General features: G+C 35.5%; 1 pseudogene; it reads left to right on the top strand.

The window, feature by feature from the left end:
* The first annotated feature begins 193 nt into the window (after positions 1 to 193).
* On the top strand, positions 194 to 1,943 carry LOC104866391 (annotated as a pseudogene).
* Positions 1,944 to 8,917: the final 6,974 nt, after the last annotated feature.

Consider the following 8,917-nt stretch of genomic DNA (forward strand, 5'->3'; position numbering starts at 1 on the left):
TGGTGGCACCTCTCCTCTGCACGGTCCTCCACACGTACCAGCGACTCTTGCTCCCAGCTGCAGTTGCTCCTGGCTCTGGCGCGCAGCGCCCCAGCAGCTCTGAGGGAGGGCAGGAGCCGCCGCTATCTGAGGTGACAACAGGATTTATATAAGTGAAGATTTTTTTTTAAAGACCAACAAACAGACAAAGAAAATGCTGAATCCAATCAGTGTAAGGGTAACCACAAGGGATGCTGAGTTGGAATTTGCCATTCAGCCCAATACAACAGGGAAACAACTTTTTGACAAGGTGGTAAAAACAGTTGGTTTGCGTGAGGTCTGGGTTTTTGGGCTGCAGTATGTTGATAGCAAAGGTTATTCTACATAGCTTAAACTAAATAAAAAGGTGACACAGCAAGATGTTAAAAAAGAAAATCCCTTACAGTTCAAATTTAAAGCTAAATTATTTCCTGAAGACATTTCTGAAGAATTAATTCAAGAAATAACCCAAAGACTTTTCTTCTTGTAAGTTAAAGAAGCCATCCTAAATGATGAGATATATTGCCCACCAGAAACTGCAGTTCTTTTGACTTCCTATGCTGTCCAAGCCAAATATGGAGATTATAATAAAGAAATTCATAAACCAGGCTATCTGGCTAATGATAGACTACTACCCCAGTGTGTTTTCGAACAACACAAACTGACAAAAGAACAGTGGAAGAAAGAATACAAAACTGGCATGAAGAACATAGAGGAATGCTAAGGGAAGATTTGGTGATGGAATACTTGAAGATTGCACAAGATCTAGAAATGTATGGTTTCAATTATTTTGAAATAAAAAATAAATAGGGTACTGAATTGTGGCTGTGTTGATGCTTTGGGTCTGAATATTTATGAGCATGATGACAAGTTAACACCTAAAATTGGCTTTCCCTAGAGTGAAATCAGAAATATTTCATTTAATAAAAAAAAAAATTTGTTATAAAGTCAATAGACAAAAAGGCACCTGATTTTGCTTTTTATGCACCTCGTTTTAGAATCAATAAGTGCATTTTGGTCTTATGTATGGGAAACCATGAACTATACATGTGAAGGAGGAAGCCTGATACTATTGAAGTGCAACAGATGAAGGCTCAGGCTGGGGAGGAGAAACACCAGAAGCATTTGGAAAGGGCAGAATTAGAGAATGAAAAGAAGAAAAGAGAAACAGCAGAAAATGAAAAGGAAAGAATAGAAAGTGAAAAGGAAGAGCTAATGGAATGTCTAAGGCAAATTAAAGAACACACAATGAAAGCCCAAAAAGAACTAGAACTGACTTGAGAAGCTGTAGAATTGGATCCAGAATGAAAATGAGCAAAAGAAGAAGCAGAACAGCTAGAAAAGGAGTGTCGAGCTGCTGAGAAGGACAAGTCTGCTATAGCAACACAAGCTGCTGACGAGCTGAAGAATCAGGAACAGCTGGCAGAGCAGAACTTGCTGAATTTACTGCCAAGGTTACACTTCTAGAAGAAGCCAAGAAGAAAAAGGAAGAGGAAGCCACTGAGTGGCAACACAAAGCTTTTGCAGCCCAGTAAGACTTGAAAAAGAGCAAAGAAGAGTTAAAAACTGTAATGTCTGCCCCACCTCCACCTCCACCACCACCCATCATTCTTCTAACAGAAAATGAACATGATGAACATGATGAAAATAATGCTGAGGCTAGTGCTGAATTATCAAACTAAGGAGTTATGAACCATAGAAGTGATGAGGACCATGTAATAGAAACACAGAAAAATGAGCGTGTGAAGAAGAAACTTCAGGCATTAAATTCAGAGTTAGCCCAAGCCAGAGATGAAACTAAGAAAAAACAAAGTGATGTTTTTCATGCTGATAATGTCAAAGCAGGCCATGATAAGTACAAGACTCTTCGACAGATTCAACAAGGCAATACAAAACAGCGTATTGATGAGTCTGAAGCAATGTGAAAGCTATTATTTTGCATACATGTTCTTCATAAGCTGAACCAACAGAGAAAAGCAGTCCTTTGCAAATTTGATGGAATGCATCCTACCTTGCCAAAGCACTTATACCAGTTTGACTGTGGTGACTAAGAGAGATTTAAGGAGAGCTCTTCAACATTAAGGCAGTGTGATATCATGTTTTTCTTTTGGGCCAGGAAATTGAGAAAAGTGTTCCATTATCTCCATTTGAATTTCCATTTTTTAAAAATTTTAATTTTTTGTTAAAGAATAACACTATCATATCTGATAATTGTGTATGTGTGGTTTGAGCATTTTGTGCATTTTAAAGGTTAATGGTGAATATTTCAATTTTAGATCAGTTTTCCCTTGCCTTTTCCATTTTTTACCTGCATAGATTTCCACATTCTCTCATATTTTCTCACCCTTCTATTGTACCATGCCTATAAACCTGCTGTCATACAGATCATTGGCAATATTGAAAATGATTGTAGGTGGCTGGGTGGACACAAATTTTTGATTATTGTGTAACAGACCACTTTGAATCATGGAAAAGATTAGAGTACCTAACAGAATAAATTGTTCTTGGTGGTTACTTTTTAAATCCCAATATAATTATATTATTGGATATTTGTTATTTGCTGTTATCTTTGACAGCTAAATTGATCAGGGTTTCATGGTTTTGTTTTGTGTGTGTGTGTGTGTGTGTGTGTGTGTGTGTGTGTGGTTTTATTTGCCTGCCACTTCATAGTGGTTGTAGACAGCAGGTAGTAGTTCCTAGGAGAATTTCTTGATGAAACTGCAAATAAGTTATCTTTAAAGGATCCAAAATGTTTAGAAAAACAGATGTCTAATAAAAATATACATTTACTTGTAATTGATTCTAAACACACACAAAAATAATTCCTGGATCTCTCTGGGAGGGCAGCTTATGAAAACAGAGCCCCAAGAAGGGGACAGTAATACTACCTCACTACTATACCTGGAGTGGCTAGTTGTTCAAACATGATAGAATGTGTAAACTACATGTTTTGTTATACAGAGACAGTCTCAATCACAAAGGAATACTTTTGAGATTTTATTTTCCTTCAGAATATCATACTGCTAATTTTTTAAATTGCTTTTTTGTTGAGCTGAATGGTAGGGCTCTGATTTGTATTATTGAAATTATAAACTCACACTGGTATATTATTTTACTGGAGGGGTGTCATATGTCTGAAGAATAAAATGTATGTCTATGTAAGAGATGTAAACTTTGTAGTATATGAAGAACATACCTTCATTTCTTGATATGATAGTTTGTGATCCTTGTAGCATACTGTATTTGATTTCTAAATTGCTACACTTTTTCTCTGTCTCAAAAAAATTTGGTTAATCCATTTCAGAAATTATAATTTTTAGGATATATTAATTTTCATCATTTCTTACCTAAGAAATCTTTCCTCAGATGTTCCATTATTTTCTCTATTGTGAAACACCTGGATTTGAAGATTTGGAAAGCCTTGTTTTCTCTGTGTGATTCAGCTACTTTCCATTTGGTGTTATGCACTCAAATTTACATCCTATTAAAATTGCCATTATTAAACAGTTTTCATACACAGTGGATTCAAGTTGTATCTGAAAATATCATGTTTTTTGATTTTGATGATTTTTAAAAGGATTAATCTGGGCAGATGTTATAAAAAGGAAAGTTTTGCTTAATATATTTTTTTGGACTTTGTAGGACAAAAGATAACTGGTTAATCTTTAAGTAACTGTTGTTCAGTGGTTATACACATGCTTCAGAATCCTACAGAAGAGAAAGTTTCTAGTTGCAGCACATTAGAGGGGTAAATAGTAGCCCTTGCCCTTCACACTTTGAAACAAATGTTTACTTTTCCAAAACATTAAAGCAATTGCTGTAATAGGTGAAAACATGGACTTCCATTGGATTTCAATTTTCTTCATTTTGAATTGTGTGCACTATCATTGCTACATCAGCTTGTTACAGTGTTGAAACATTACCAGTTATATTTGCTGTTTGTAATCTATTTGGAGATTAGGGGTAAAGTGGATTTAATCCATTTTTAAAGCTGTGTGAATTTTTCAAAACAGGAACAACCATTTGCAATATGAATTTTCATAGTGATTAAACAAATTATAACTTATCATTAGCAGTTGAGAGCACATGCTCATATAGCTAAGTAAAAATATACTAATGAGTATTTGGTAAATTCCAATGTTTTTTCCATTAGCATAATTTTGTGATGTATAATTAAGTTACAGTTACATCTCTAATTTTGGATAATATTCAGTGGTTAACAGTAAAGTGACAAAACCTCAAAAAAAAACTTCTACTTAGGTGAAGGGAAAAAACAGAAAAGGAAGGGAAGCACAGAGGGAAGAAAAGGAAAAGGGGTAAAAAATATAAAACTCTTGAGATCCCAGTGAGCAGCAGTGTGGACCACAGTGGCATAGCTGCAGGCAGATCCAGCCAGGATCCCACCCTGTGTGCCCAAGCCAAAGGCTCACCCAGAAAAGAACTGCACTGGTGCACAATAATCAGCCAGTGGTCATCCTGATACCCTTGGTAAGTGGGTAGAAACCATAGCCAGAAGCATGCTAAGACACCAGGGACTTGAGTGTATATCCTTTAGCTAAAGGCCCTCCCAGAAAACAGCTACATAGGGGGAGGGCCTTAGCCAGGAACATACCTATATACCATCTCAAGTATGTACAAGACACAGCCAGAAGCCCACCCAGACAACAGGTCAGCTCAAGGATCCAGAATGCAACCATTTTGAACCCAGGAATTGGTACACAGGTGGCAACAGAGGAAAGACCTCTCAGTGGCTTGCTAAGAATTGAAGAACTCTGGGTGAGCAAAAAGTTGCCTCAGCAATGGCACAGCAGGCTTCAAATGAGAAGACAGGTAAAACAGTATCAAAACCAGACTTCCAAATCACCTAAGATATCCCCAAAGGGCAACATGATGGGACAATCTAATACTTAACAACCTGGACTCCCTGAACTGGTAAGAAAAGAGAATCTGGAAAAAATGAAATAAATAATATCTCAGATAACAACAGAGATTGTGCCCATAGTGCACTACATGAATAATAAATCTAGAGCAGACCAGACAAAAAAATTAGAGGAGCTGAGGGACATGATGGAATCCCAGTTGTGGAAACAAATGGAAGCTATAAAACAGATGCAAGCAGATAACCAGGAGATTAAAAACTTCATTGAAAATGTATGTAGCAGAATGAGCCAATGTGAAGGCAGAATTTCAAACATAGAAGACAGGATTGCAATTAGTGACCAGAAAAGGAGAGATTTCTTTAAAATAGTAAAGGGTCATGAGAAATCAATCCAGCAGCTTCTACATGATGGAAGGAATAACATAGGACCAATTGGAGTCAATAACGAAAACAGAGTACAGATAACATAAAAATGTCTATAGAAGTAATGGCAGAAAACTTCCCAAGTAGGGAAAAAGAACTTGACATACAGATAAGTGAAGCACATAGTATTCCAACTAGTCATAATAAAAAGAAATCTACACATAGGCATATAATAGTTAAAATTTCAGAAACTCAACCAAAGAACAAAATTCTACAAGCAGTCAAAGAAACAAATTGCATACAAAGGAAAGCCAATCAGAAACACAGCAGACTTCTCAACACAAATACTCAAAGCAAGAAGAGTATGGAGTGGTATATTTCAAGCCCTAAAGAAAAACAACCTCCAACCCAGATTGAGGTACCCTGCAGAATCATCTTTCAAAATTGATGGAAAATAAGATACTTTCATGAAAAAGAGCAACTGAGGAACTTCATGAATGCCAAACCAGAAATAGAAAAAATTTTAAACAATGTCCCAGGAAAAGACAATGAGGGTCACAACCCAGGAAGCCCAGCAATACAAATCCATCAGGTGCAACAACAAATTAAACATAAAAGGGTAGAATTCAGCAAAAAGAATAAGTTATGACAAGGATAAGTCAATATCAGTTATAACCATCAATGTTAATGCTCTCAATTCACCAATTAAAAGAGACTGGCAGAAGGGGTTAAGGAGCAAAATCCAACAATATGCTGCATACAAGAAACACACTTAATTCAAACAAAATTCATACTCTCTTTCAATACCCAGTATCAAAAAACAAAAAAAAAAGAGATCGTTGAAAACAAATTCATAGACTTAAAGTTAAAGGGTGGAAAACAATACTCCATGCAACGGGACCTATCCAAAACCATGAGTAGCTGCCCTATTTGCAGATCAAATGAATTTCAAACCAACATCAATTAAGAGAAATAAGGAAGGACACTACACCCTTGTAAAGGGAAAATTCAAGAGGAAGAGATGAAAATCAGAAATGTATATACACCAAACATTACTGCAACCAACTATATAAAACAGATAGCAACTGACATGAAAATTCAAATAAACACTAATACAAAAGTAGTGGGGAACCTCATTACCCCCACTGTCAAAAATACATAGATCAACTGGACAAAAAATAAATAATAAAATACTGGAACACAATCAAACTCTTGAAAAAATGAGCTTAAAAGATGTTTCAGTGTTATACCCCACAAATCAGAATACACATTCTTTTCATCTGGACACAGGTAAATCTCAAAAATAGACCTCAGACTCACTCATAGAACATGTGTAAATAAGTGCAAAGAAATTAAAATTATGCCCTGTATATTATCAGACCATAGTTAGATGACATTGGAGATCAACAGCACAAGAAACCACAATAATTTCATAAACACATGGAAATTGAACAATACACTTCTGAATAATCAATAGGTCACAGAGGAAATTAAAGAAATCAGATAATTTCTACAGTTAAATGACAATGTCAATGTAAAATATTAAAATCTATGTTGTACAATGAAAGTAGTCCTATGAGGAAAATTCACAGCAGTGAATATCCCTATAAGGAAAGCAGTGCAAACCCAATTAGTCTGTTGCTGAACCTCAAGTTTCTAGGAAAAAGAAAAAAGGGCCAGACAAACCCAAAGCTCACACAAGAGAGGAAATTATAAAGGTCAGAGCAAAAATCAGTGTAATGGAAACTAAGAGTATGATATAAAAAAATAAATTGAAAGAAAGAGTTGATACTTCAAAAGGATAAGCAAAATTGACAAACCCTTAGGCAACCTTAACAAAAAAGGAAAGAAAAGGCCACAAACCATGCATTTAAGAAATAAAAGGGTGAAATTACAACAGGATTATCAATATCTACTTTGTGAACCTAAAGACCATTAAGATGGAAAACACAGAAGAAATGGACAAATTCCAAATATGTATGAATTACCAAGTTGAATCAAGAAGATCTAAAAATTCTAAACAATCCAATATCAATCAATCAAAAATGTAAAAACATAATGTAACTTAAAAAACTACCAACTAAGGAAAGCTCGCTTCTTAATGGCTTAATTGCTCAAATCGACAAGACATTTAAAAAGGAACTAAAGCCACTACTCTGTAAATTCTTTAGTGAAATCAAAAGGGAGGCAATACACCAAAATTTATTCCTAGAACCAAGAATCACCTTGATTCCCTAAGCAGAGAAAAACCTAATGAAAACAAAAAACAAAATTCCCAAAAGGCCAATCTCACTAATGAACATAGATTCAATAAGCCCCTTTAGGATAGTGGCAAACAGAATGTAGAATATCAGGAAGATTGTACACTCAAACCAAGTGGGATACATCCAAGGAATGCAGGGATTCACAAATCAATAAATGTAGTACACTCTATTCATAGAGCCAAGGCCAAAAACCATATGTACATCTCAACAGATGCAGAAAAAGCATTCAACAAAATCCAATACACATTCATGATAAAAACCCTACAAAAAATTGGAATAAACAATCTCTACCTCAATCTGATAAAAGCCACCTATATAAAAATCAACAACTAAATGATAAAAATGATACTAAATGATCAAAAACTGAAATCCTTCATACTGAAATCAAGAACAAGACAAGGATGTACACTATCACCATTGCTGTTCAATAGAGTTCTGGAAACAGTCACAGAAATTAGATTAGAGAAATAAAATGAATAAAGATAGGACACGAAGAAGTGAAATTCTCATTATTTTCAGATGACCTGATACTGTATATAGAAGATCCCAAGAACTCCACCAAAAGTCTTCTAGACATAATAACCAAGATCTGTAAAGTACCTGGATACAAGTTCAACACAAAAAAATTCAATACCTTTCCTGTACATGAACAACAGATTCACCAAGAGAGAAATGGGGCAAACAATTCCTTTCACAATAGCATCCCCCCAAATGAAATACCTAGGAATCAACAAAAGAAATCAAAGACCTCTACTCTGAAAATTATAGCACTTTCAAAAAAGAGATTGAAGAGGATATCAGAAAATGGAAAGATATAACTTGCTCCTGGTAGAAAGACCCAACACTGCAAATGGCCATACTTCCAAAAGTGCTATTTAGATTCAATGCAATCCCAATTGAAATCCCAGCAGCATACTTCACAGACCATTAGAAAATAATCCAAAAAATCATTTGGAACAAGAAGTGACTTAGAAGTAGCAAAAGCAATTGTAGGAAACAAAGACAAATTTCTCCAACCTGAAATTATACTACCAAGCAACTGAGATAAAAACAGCATGGTACTGGCATAGAAAGAGATCAAAAGGACTGGTGGAACAGACTACAAGATGCAGAAAAACTGCAGGCACACAGCCACCTCATCTTTAACAAAGAAGCCAAACACACTCACTGGAGTAAATTTAGCCACTTTAATAAATGCTCTGGAAAAACCAGGTTTCAACTTGCCAAAGATTAAAACTAGACCTATCTCTCTCACCATTCACTAAACTAAAATCAAAGTGTATTAAATATCTAAATATTTGGGGTTTTTTTTGGTACTGGGGATTGGACTCAGGTCCTTGCACTTGCAAAGCAGGCAGCAGAACCACTGAGCTAAGTCCCCAGCCCTAAAACT

Source organism: Fukomys damarensis, unplaced genomic scaffold (assembly GCF_012274545.1).
Source record: "Fukomys damarensis isolate Sample0158 unplaced genomic scaffold, DMR_v1.0_HiC HiC_scaffold_11, whole genome shotgun sequence".
NCBI lineage: Eukaryota > Metazoa > Chordata > Mammalia > Rodentia > Bathyergidae > Fukomys > Fukomys damarensis.